This window comes from Leptopilina heterotoma, unplaced genomic scaffold (genome assembly GCF_015476425.1).
Source record: "Leptopilina heterotoma isolate Lh14 unplaced genomic scaffold, ASM1547642v1 Lhet_135, whole genome shotgun sequence".
Classification (NCBI taxonomy): domain Eukaryota; kingdom Metazoa; phylum Arthropoda; class Insecta; order Hymenoptera; family Figitidae; genus Leptopilina; species Leptopilina heterotoma.
The window spans coordinates 1339576-1352474 of record NW_025110854.1 but is presented as its reverse complement, the minus strand read 5'-3'; the positions used below and the strand labels follow the sequence as shown (position 1 = coordinate 1352474).

Sequence of the window (12899 nt, the reverse complement as noted above, 5' to 3'; positions counted from 1 at the left end):
CTGATCTCTACAATAATCCATAGTTATTTTTTGACTTGCACAACCAGGTTGCCGATGAGGGGTATACTTGGGGATCATCTTCGAGGAATTGAGTAGAATTTTTTGTAAATGGTTTAGGCATTCAATTTAAGATTTAGGGGAAATATTCTTGACACTTAGACAACTAAGAGTAATTTTTGTCTTAAAATTACATATATTTTCATAAAAAAAATTTAAAAAAAAAAAAATTTATTTTTAAATTTGTTTAAACAATTGCAAAAAATTTTTTTTAACAATTGGGACTGATTGCATTGTATTTCTAGGACCTTAAACTATAAGAAACCATCATAAAAAAATCGATTTTTTGGTAAGTAAGTCCCTTTTCTCAGACCCGGTTACATATTAGTTTGAAGAAAAATAAACATCATTGGTCCAGTAATGTTTGCCGAGAAATGTCAAAAGTTACTGGTTTAGTACTGGTGTTCAAAACGTCCCATTGCTGGACCAATGATATGGCGCCGGTTGTCAGATATTCTAATTTGCCAAGATTGGCCCAAAAGTCAGACCAGTAATAACGCGTTCACGGCAAAGTTGTTGTATCTTTAATGACAAAAAAATAATTGACAGTGATGGGACAAGGCTCGGCCCACTAATGGTACATTAATGGCTTAAAATTTTCTATATTTGTTATGGCAAGTTAATTAATTAAAAATATAATTATTTTTATTATTTTTTGCATTTTTTCAATACTGGCGGACTAATGGCGGACAATATTGGGCCATTAATGTCTGCCGATATCTCACTGCCGACGTCTAACCGCAATATTAATACCACAAGAGTTGGTCCCACATTGTCTGCCAAGACTTGGTGCCAACTTTGCCAATCCTGGGCCAGTTTTGGGCTTTTGTTTCCTTCTGTATTTTAAAATATTCTGCACTATAAAATTAAGTCTTACGAATTTCGGAGTTTTATAATTTTTACAGAAAACACTACAAAAACATGTGTCCCATACTTGGACAAAAGTGTCTTAAAATCATGACATTTTTGGTTTCTAAGACACGAAAAATGTCTGAATTTAAAACACTTTTAAAACATCCGTTTTTGCAGAGTGTACTCTCATCTTAAATATTTCCTCAACCCCAACAGAAAAATTTGTGTTAATCGGTGAAAAAATCCAAAAAAGCAAAATTTCACTGACTTTTGTCAACTTGTCAAAGAGAAAAAAAGGGGTGAATGGTGAAAAATGCATGTCGCGGGTGGCGGCAAGCGTTTTGATTTCGTAGTGGCACACGCACGTGTGCGTACCGGGTGTCATGCCGCGTCAAACATCTTCCACATCCTTCTGATCTGTCGGCGTATATTGTATACTGTGCTCCGGGACAAGAAGAAGGGAGCAAGGGTGGGGGTGTTTGGGGGCTTTATTTAATAAAGGGTGGGGGCGGAGGGAGGGGGAACGCTAGGGCAGAAAGACCTACGGTTGGCGGAGGGAGTTGTGATGAGAAGCGAGCGGTTATTTCAAGCACTGCTCTGGCACTTCGTCTCGAGCTTCCAATGCGCATCCTTCCTACACATCGTTTCACTCCCATCTCTCTTTAACTTTCAATTATTTCTCATCCAATTGTTATAAACAAATTGTCAAAAACAAGTAAAAACTGAAAATTTCCCTTCAATTTAAAGGATTTTTTTCAATTTATCACAAAAAAAAAATTGTGGACTTGAAAAAACACTTTTGTTTACAGTGTCAGTGCGTGAACAGTGTCAATCAACCCTTTAATTCCAAGGATTAAAAAAACCTAAAACTTGTGTCTCAAAACACAAAAAAAGTGGAATTTAAAAAAAATTGTTTCAGTGAAAAAGTGTAAAGTGTACTTTCAAATTCTATGGGAAAAAAACAAAAGGTGAATAAAAATTTGCATAAATAAAATATAGGTAACGGAAGTAGTGTTAAAAAGACGTGTGGCGGGAAGATTCGTGCTAAAAGGCGCCGGGGATTTATAACGACGGGCGGCCTGAAATAACAACCAGAGGGTGCAAGCTGGAAACAGTGAATCAGCACAGCATCCAGTGAGTGAATCTCCTGACGTGCATCGACTCCAATAATGCTTAATCATTTTGCCAATAATTAATAAAAAGAGAAAAAGAAATCTCCCAACGTTTACCAATTTACACAAATTCTAAGGAACTCTAAAAACCTCTAAAGCCAAATTACAAACAAATCAACATTCAGGATCATTTTTGAGAAAAACCAGAAGCTCAACAGCACTTGGAACATAATTTTCCTTGGAAATAATTCAACGATCGGTGAGTAAACTCCCTCGTGCATCTAATTTGAATTTTTTTTATACTTCAAACATGAAAGTCGGCGATAAATTTACCCCGAAAAAAATCAACTTGTTAACATGCAAATTTTGTTTTGAAAATGAGAAAAGAAACTAAAGTCAAAATATTGATATTTTTCATTAAAAATACTTTCAGAAATTACTTTATAAATAATTGAAAAAAAACTTCAATTTAACATTTAGGAACATCATTAATTTTTTTTTGAAACATAAAGCAGAATTATTGCAATAAAATTTTCATTTAATGACAAAATAAGTAAATTGTATTTGAACGTTCAGAACTTTATAGGAACATAAATAGTTTCTCTTTCTTGAAAAATAACATCGCTCACAAGAATTTAAAAAAGATATATAAAATGTGCACGTGAATAATATAAAGAGAGATGATCTCGAGGGCATTAATTGCCATTGCACGCGGTTCGACAATTAGAAGCATTTAAGTCATTTATATTTTCTGATAGAATCGATCGATCGTTCTCGCAGTCAAACATGTTTTCTTTTTTGCTTCTATATAATCCCTTTTGCAATCGTATATACTATATAACAAATGAGACCGATAGACATCTTTTAATTATTTTACTGTTTCAATTTTATCGCAAAAATTACACTCGTCATATAATTATAAGTGTGTCTATATAACACAAACAACTCAATTTCCAACAGATTTCATTCTCTGCGTGCATTTTTTAATTCTTTTTTGCAAAATATTTCCTCAGTAATGCATTATTCATTCTCTATAAACAATCACGCATTATTCTAAATTCGCAAAAAAACCAAAGTTTTGGTTTCAATCAAACAAATCCTTGGCAAATGGTCAAATTAATATTTATCCACGTTCTAAACAAAGATTTATTCTAAGTAAATTCAAATTCTATAGAAATTCAAATTATTAGCTTTCATTATTACGTGTTAATTTATTTCTTTAATTAACTATTGATCATTATAAACAATGAATAATAAATCAATAATTATAAACAATTAAGAATAATTCAATAATTATAAACAATTAATAAGAAATCAATAATTATAAACAATTAATAATAATTCAATAATTATAAACAATTAGTAATAAATCAATAGTTATAAACAATTAATAATAAAGCAATAATTATAAGCATTTAACAATAATTTAATAATTATGGATAATTATTATTATTATGTAAACAATTGTTTAAAAAATATTAATCTAAAACAGTAAGCAATTATCAACAATTACTATTATTTCCTAAACAATTATTTGCAAAATATTAATAAAAAACAAATCATTTTCTACATTGTTTATTATATAAATAATTATTTGAAAACTATTAATCAAAAACAACAAATAATAATTATAAACAGTTATCAATAGATTAATAATAAAATGTACACAAAAAAGAGCAATAAAGTAACTTTTCTAATTTTTTTACAATTTAAACTACATTTGTAACTTCTGTGTATTTTTGGCAACTTTTACTAAAATTTACTCCGAAAATATAGTAAAATTTATTCCCGAAATCAGAAAAAATGAACAGAAATGTACCGAAATTCTAGACAATTTATACGTTTCACTATAATACAAGAAATCGTCAAAAATTACTTTATGCTTTTTCGTGTAGTAATAAAATTAAATCAAAAAAGCCTCATTTAAAAAAATGTTAAACATTTTTTGGTAATTAAAATTCATGTGTAAGGTGAGACGACACGGTTTTTTTATAATAAATAAAATAAATAAAACAAACAAATAAAATAAATGAAAGTAATATGAGGAAAAAAATAAATAAAATAAATAAATGGAATAAATATAAATAGTACTATAAATAAATAGTAATAAAATACATAAAAATAATAAATCGAATAAAATAGAACAAATAAACAAAAAGTTTCAATAACTGAGGTTTAAGTGTAACCTATTACATCTAGTTTCTAAATTGGAGCAAAAAAAATTCAAAAACAACTTCTTTTGTAAAAATATCATTTATGAAAAAAAATTTCATTAAATTTTGAAAGAATTTGCGACAATTTTTTATGACTCGTGTACACGCAAAGTGCCGTCAAATTACCCAATTGGTGTCATTTAACGAGACAAAACTGGAACTTTAAAGAAGTTGAGAAAGACGACAAAAACGGAAGTATCAATTATTTAAAACACAATATTTTTTTTATGCCTTAAGGATCCTTTAGCTTTTTACAACTCTCTACATCTGAATTATAAAGAAAACTCGTCCACTATTTTTTTAAAATTAATAAAAATATCTACACTAATTTTTAATTAAATAGAACTATACTACTTTTTTACAAATTTTATATACTAATTCTAAAGTTTACCAAATTTTTACGAATTTAAATAATTCTAAAATTAGTAAAGTCCCTGAAGTTTGGCGTCGACGCTAAAAACGTCGTTTCGTTTTCACGAACCTCAAGAGAATCAGACAATTTTTCCAAAGGTTTTATGTTAAAAAAGTATTCTTAAAAATTTTTTATCATCAAGATAATTGAAAGAAGTGAAATTTATTAGTTAAAATTTTATCACTAAAAATCAGAAGAAATACTTTTCGATGCTGAGCGTCGACGCCAACTTCACACTGAAAAAAAAATTTATTTGATTCAAATAACCGATTAATTGCGACTATTATCAATTAAATATTTACTTGAATCAAATAATATTTATTGGAGTCAATTAAATATTTAATTGATAATAGTCAATTAATCGGTTATTTGAATCAAATAATTTTTTTTAGTGCTGGGACCTAGTTCATAAATCCTAAAAAAGTTCAAATTTTCTATACATAATTTTTATTGTTTGATTTTAAATAATAAGAATTATAAATATAATGATAATTTAATTAATCATGAAAGTAATTTTAGTGAAATTTCAACGAAGGATAATATTCATTTCAATGGTCAATCATTGAATGATAAAATTAATATTTGCAATAAACATGTCAAACTCATCTTTCATTAAACGCCATAAAGAGAGAGAGAGAAATTATATAATCACCAAATGATAAATCCATTACCAATTGACAAGGCACAAAACGAGTCATAACATAACTTCCTGACAAACGCGATTGAATGTATAAATATTTCTCCCCGGAAGGAGATGAATCTGTGATTCGGATATTTGAAACACATTTTACAAATCATCCTCTGCACTACTATATATATATAGTGTGAATCAAAGACATGCGTCTGAGTCATTTTTTAATTGAACCACACACACAGATATATATGTGCATAAAATGAGAGAAAACGTTTATATAAAAGAGTGACACCGACTGACCCGAATGGGTCAAACGATGCAGCAAAACCAGCATTTATAAAAATTGTCTCAAACGGAAGTATAGTATAAGGGCAATAATTTCCGGTATAATAACCCGCAAGTTCTCCGGGTTTGTTTGTTTTAAATGATTTATGATCTTTCCGCGTCGAGAATTAAATTGACCGTGCGCGAGTATACCTTATTATTATTTATTCGATTCAAGAAAATTAATGATCATCTTTTTAAGGATTCTAAATTACATCATTCAATACAGAAGTCACGGTACGCTGATTGTCTTTTATAGACGTTTCATTTTTTCGAATCAAATAAATAGCCAGATGATTAAAATCAATTTTTTTTTTCGAATCGATAAGATTGATCATTATCGTTTTTCACACGTAAATTATTTAAATTCTCGCAATAATTACATTCCTCGAGATTAAGAAATCTATGTAGGAAAATTGTATGTTTATTTTTATTAACTAAATACGAAAAAAATTTATATCAACAGAAAATAATTTAATTTTTTTCAAAAATAGAAAATAAACAATTTAAAAAAATAGAAAACAATTGTACCGGTTTTAATAAAAAACAAAGGCGTATTGTTAAGTTTCGAAAAAAGCAAAAAAAAAAAGATTGTCCATCTTATTAAAAAGCAATTTATAAAAAATTCTATCGAAAAAAAAGACTAAAAAAAGCATAGAAAAAAATAAGATGTGGGTAATAGATCATAGAATCAATATTATTTTAAAGGAAAATCAAATAAGTCATTCGTCCAATTCAACGATAATTGTTTCTTTATCGTGGGACTTATTGCGTTTGTGGGAACACTGCACACTGCACAGTGCCACTTATTGTTGGACCCTTCTTCCCTTTTTTTATTTCTCAATCCCCACTTGACTTGATTTTCACGAGACCCACTCATGCGCCTATATACGAGATTGAACATTTTATTTTTCTTTTATATAATATCTCTTTAAAAGTGATTCTTCTTTTTTTTCCTTTTCTATAATATACTTTCAACCGAAAATAAATTGACCCACGCCTATTCTTTCTTACAATAAAACAAATACCAATTTAACCATATTATTATACTGAGTTAAAAAGAATATTTTAACGTATGTAAATTAATTTATTTCCTTTCATTATTCTTATTTATTTTTTCTTTTTATCGCTAGACATTTGTTTTTCATTATTTAATAAATTATGATCCACAAGTTTTGAATTTTAAAATTTTAGTGAAACCTGTTGCAATGCAACTTGATTTTTTAAATTTTATTACACAGTAAACAATTTTTAAAAAATTGTCTTATAATTTAATTTTGTAACATTTTTGCAATATTCTGCAACTAAATGAAAATTATTCTTGGACATTTTTTAATACAATCAAATTTTAAAAATAGTTGCATTCCGACGGGTTCGGCTGTAACAAAATATTTCGTTCATTTGAACGTTAAAAACTTTTAAATTGCAATAAGTTGAACAAAAATCAAAAACTTAACATAAGAAGTAAAAAATTTTAGGCTATGTTTATAATTTTTGGTGTAAAAATACAAAAAGAAAATCAATTACTATTCCCAATTATTAATGTTCAAGTCTTCATTTCATCGAAAATATTCATTAAAAACTGTTTTCAAATTTACATAATTAAAAATGAACTTTTAATAAAAAAAAATGTAACACAAACATAACCTATAATTCGTTTGCTTCTTGCGAACCTTTCTTGGGAGGTAACAGCAATACTAAGATAGAATATTAAAATTTTTTATATAATAAAGATGATTATAATTAAATTGTTGGTAATAGAAATAAAACAAGAGAAAGAGTAATAAATAATAATAATATTAATAATTTTCAAGGTCATTTTATATACGTTTTCTTAAAGACATCAAGATTGAGAGCAACAGCCAATCTTCAATTACGAAAAATGGTTATTTATGTTTCTGATTATTTTGATATAGTTTAAATAGAAGCCCAGCATTTATTTGAATTGGTTAGATTAAATTCTTTTTTATTAATATAATGATTTATCTCATTGAAAGGGTGCTTGAGAAAATCAAGTGGAACATTTTGTAATGAAGACAATCGCACCTAATGCCTTTAATACAGGGCCATCATTTAACTGTCAATCTTTAATATTATTTATTTTTCTTTTTTTCAAATCTAATCATGATTCTAAACAATTGTGCACAATTTCAATTGACGTAATTCGTTACAAGCTTAATAAGTAATAAATTGTTATCACTCCGAGTCGAAGACTTGGAGTGATTGATTTCTTCATGTTTTACAATAATTAAAGATGGCCCAGTGATAAATTTATTATATATTATTTAATTCAATTCAATCATATTTTGTTTAAATACAAAAATAAATAATTTATTGAACAATTGAATATTTCTTAAAATTGAATTTTCATAAAGAACTTTATCAACAAATTTTTAAATAATTGAATTCTTTCGACGAATTCCAATAAAATTTTTAAGAATAATTACATTTTTCAAGAAATTTGATTAAAATTGTATTAAAAATAATTAAAATTCTGCGATGAATTTTATTATTTATGAAAATAATTGAATTCCTAAACAGAATTTTATTATTTTTTAACATAATTATAAATTCCTGCAAAGAATTTGATTACTCTTTGAAAATAATTGAATTTCTGCAATAATTTGTAATTTCCCCAAAATAAAATTTTTTTTGTGTTTTTAACTAAAATTCTTCTATAAATCCATTATTTTTAATAATGTTTGAAAAAGTTCTTTGAGAATTTTCAAATTCATTTGTTTAGAGAATCAATTTTCCAAAATTTCAATTATTCGGAAATTTTTCATTCAAATATCTATATATTAGAAAATAAAAACTTTAAAAAAATTACTTGAAGTAAAATTGAAATAAACTTTTTCAAAAAAAATTAATTCTTCTACAGAATTGTTAGTTAAAAGTATGAAAAATTTTAATATTTCCAAAGATTTTAATATGAAACCTTTTTAAAATTCATTTTTAAATCATTTTTTATTAGAAAATTCTACTAGAATTCAATTGTTTAAATAAAAAAAAATAATTTATTGAATAATTGAATTCTCATAAAGAGTTTTATTACCAAATTTTTAAATAATTGAATTCTTTTGACGAATTTTAATAAAAGTTTTAAGAATAATTACATTTTTCGAGGAATAATTCCATTAAAATTGTACTTGAAATTCAGCATTGAGTTTTATTATTTATAAAAATAATTGAATTCCTATAAAAAGAATTTACATTTTATTTACGAAAATAATTCAATTTTTGTAAAAATGTTATTATTTATGAAAATAATTGAATTCTTAAAAAGAATTTTATTTACGAAAATAATTCAATCTTTGTAAAAAAATTTATTATTTATGAAAATAATTTAACTATTTAGAAGAAATTTATAAAAAAAAATTGTAAATAATTGAATTCTTATATGAAATGTTTATTATTTTAAGAAAATAATTAAATGTTTGCGTAGAATTTTATTAATATTTTTTTAAATAATTGAATTCTTTTGGAAAATTTTATTAAAATATTAATAAATATTAAAAATCATTAAATTGAGGAAAATTTTTTACTATAATTGAAATTTTGCCAAGAATTTTATTGAAATTTTCGATAATATTTCGAATTTCTGCGAAGAATTTTATTACTTTTAAAAATATTTGAATTTCTGCAATCTTTTGAATTTTCTCTAAAATTCTCCAAATTATATCGGTTTTTAGGTATTAAAACTCAGTTAAAACTTTGTTGATATTTGAGATGTTCAGTTTAGTATTTTTGATATCAAAATTTTTCTTCTTCGGATTTTTAGTAACACAATTTTTCTAAGGATTTAATAGCAATTATTGGTATAATCAATTTAGCAAGAAAAAAGTGAAATATATTATTTTGAAGAAAAGTAAAAAGTCATGATCGTCATCACCATTGAAAAGAAGAGAAAATAAAGTATAAATAAAGTTTGAAGAAAAGCAAGTTGTGCGATGAAGAATAATGATCCTCAAGCGCATCATCAGAAGTGATTTTATATACCTATGAATCGTGCCCAAGATGCAAAACTATAAGAGACCAGTGGGAATTGAAAAATCGTGGAAGGATGAGGTAAAAGAAAGAGATAACAACACAGGGAAGCTGTAAGTAAGCTGGTAAGAAGCTTGAGTTTGCGATTTATTTGACAGATCGTGCCGGTCAACGCGCGCCTCTCTCGGTAGCTGGAGTGGTTTATTTTATAAGGCCAGATTGCCGGCCTCACTTCGTCGGAATAGAATAATGGATGTTTCGCTCCTACTCCATCCTTCGACTCCTTCAATTCGTCTTTCTTTTTCTTCTTCCACTTTATTCATCCCCTTTTAGTCGCGAATGCCCCCCTCCCCCTCTTAATCTTTTTCTTTATAATCAGACGGCAGGTCTCTGCTCTGGCCTTCGTCTCTCGAAAGTCAAGTGTCATTACGCGGATTGAAAAGAGAGGAGAAACGCTATTTGTTGCTCATAAGAATCACGTCTGAGAATATAACAAGGGCAAAGGTATATTGCCACTAAAAACACTTCATTTCCCACGTTTTATACAACACAATAGACACTTTTCAGTAGAAAATAACATCGCAGTATTCATAAATCAATATACAAGCAAACATTATTTTATCAATTTTTAAATTAACATATTCTAGTACCCAAATTTAATTTAATAAATTATTCATTTATTTTCCGTTCTGATTTTTTATGTTTAAAATATTTTCAATAATTACATGTAACTAAATGAAAAATCAAATTTGTATTCAATATTAAGTTTGTTAAGAATTAATTTTTTTAAATTACAAAAAATGGTTTCTAATAAAGATCAAATTTTCAAAAAGTATATTAAAACAATAAAAGTTCTTTTAAATGTTTGAAATATTTAGTCATAATAAATTCTAAAACTTACTGAAATTTTACAATAAATTCAAAGAATTCTAAAATTTATTTAAATTCTATTATTCTACGGCAAATTAAATTCTAAAATAAAAATTGAACTTTTAGTAAATTCTAAAAATAAAAATGTGTAGTTTCGAAAAATTCTAAAATTTATTTAAATTCTACGTAAAATTTAATAAATTGTAAAATAAAAATTGTAAGTACTTTTAGTAAATTTTAAAAATAACAATTTTTAGTTTCAAAACATTGTAAAATTTATTAAAATTCATACAGTAAATTTATAAAAATTCCAAATTGCATTCTTTTGGATAAAATAAAACTAATTAAATAATAAAGGATGAAATAAATATCAAAGCAATACATTACTTTTTTCAACATTTAAAATTGCCTCCTCTGAATTAATAAATTTTCTAGAAAAAAAATTTCGCGGTTTCTATAAAAGAAATAATTGTCATCAATAAGTTTATCGCAAACCGGAAATATCTGCTCCATTTGAACAGTTTTACGATTAGAACGTGACAAATTTCAATGCGGAAAACTCTGCTCATTTTCGAATTCTTTACGTCCAATAATTCACACGATTCTTGAAAGAGTAAGAGAGACAGAGATTTCAATTCCATCTAATGGCCTTTCGAACGCATTTTCTAAAAACATATATATATATATGATTTCACAGGAGAGAAACTTGAAATTTATATTCCTTGGTCTATTTTTCAAAAAAAAAACAAAGGAAAGAAAAATTCTGTTGACATTTCGGCAAAGTTTTATGCATAAAATATCGAAAATTCTTTTTGAGTAACGCGTGAAAGAGCGGTGAGACAACAAAACGATAGATCACTTGGCGCCATAGGCATGATTGTGTAAGATACGCGATCGCGAGTAATTTTTTAAAAACAAACAGAAAAAATAAACACCATTCATTTCTATTTTTGTCGTATCAAAATTTACTGTAAATAAAATGAAATAAAATTGCACGTACAATTAATAAAATTGGAGAAGAAATTTATGATTTCAAAAATTTGAAGTGAATGCAGGACAAAAAATATAAAGTAATTTTTAATTTTTTATAATATAAAATCCAAAGTGTCTAAAATTTTTGCAAATTTTCTACTATATTTTTAGTGTAAATTTTACTATAATTAAAATTTTCTCTTCCTCATTCTCTAAATCTGAATTAATTAAAAATAACTAATTGTCAGTAAACAAATAACGAACTATTATTAAGTAACTAAAAAAATCGTCAAATTGGACTAATTGAATTAGTTACCAAAAGATTCTAGTTTTTTTACACAACCTACACATGAATTTTTATTCTCAAATTAGTTTTTTTTTTAATTTTTACTTATAATTAATTAAAACTTATAAGAACTGAAAAAATTAAAAAACGACCAAAAATTTTGAAATATACTTCACAAACATCAGTAAAAATTGTCAGAAATTAAAAATTATAGTAAAATTTACTCCCGAAAGTAGTAAAAGTTAACGGAAATTGAATTAAAAATAAAAAATTTCTCTGTGTGTGTGTGTGTGTCCGCAATAATTGTGCAAAATCTCAATAAAACTTTATCCGTTGTCACTTTAGTAAAAAGAAAATGCAAAAATAAAAAATTAATAACAGTACATTTAGCACTCGACAACTCTCGGAAACCTGTCAACAGCTCACGCAAGCTGTAAATCATCATTTGACGATTGTACACCAATATTACAAACTTATTTTACACACTCGTATTTTATTTATCCTTAATATTCAATTTGTTCAAGACATAAATAACTGCTCCGATTCATAAATCAAACATTGAATATGTAATTACCGGAACAAGTCATTCATCACAGATAATAATTAATCGAGCAATCTCATCGATCAAAAGTGATCCTTATCAGATGTTTTAAATCAAATTCAAGTATTATTTGTATAAAAAAACTATTGAAAGCGGAAATAAAGCAAAAAGTTTTATGAAGAAAAGAAAAGTATATATATATATAAAGTAAAGCAAAGGACAATTTTCTGTTTTTAGAATAAATTTTTACGATTTTCGAAATTAATTTTATTAATCCCGAAGATAAATTTTAGTAAAAAAGATAATAAAACTTACTCTACCATTAGTGAAAGTTGCTAAAAATAATCAAATATTTCAGACAGTTAAATTTTGACGAAAAGTCAAAACTTTCTGTAATTTCTGAGCATTTCTGGCAATTTTTACTATTTTCAGCCTAAATTTCCCACTATTTAGCTAGAATTTATTTTCACGGAAAAAAGCTTCAATAGTTTATTGAATTTATTATAGTTTCTAGTAAAACTTTTTTTCCGGGTTGTTAATACTACAAATTGACAAAAATGATCAGTAACAGCATGCACGTGATGAACCAGTAAGTGGAACTCAGAGTCAGTGGTTCGATTCCGAACGCTTAAAGGCCAT

General features: G+C 26.2%; 1 protein-coding gene across 2 annotated transcripts in view; it reads left to right on the top strand.

Annotated features, from left to right (window-relative positions):
- Window positions 1–1486: 1486 nt before the first annotated feature.
- LOC122497644 (fibroblast growth factor receptor homolog 1-like) overlaps window positions 1487–12899 on the top strand; it is an 85908-nt gene continuing 74495 nt past the window's right edge. For both annotated transcript variants that reach the window (XM_043604887.1, XM_043604888.1), the window contains exon 1: window positions 1487–2280. The gene's annotated coding sequence lies outside the window, so the exon portion shown is untranslated. The remainder of the gene's footprint in view (window positions 2281–12899) is intronic.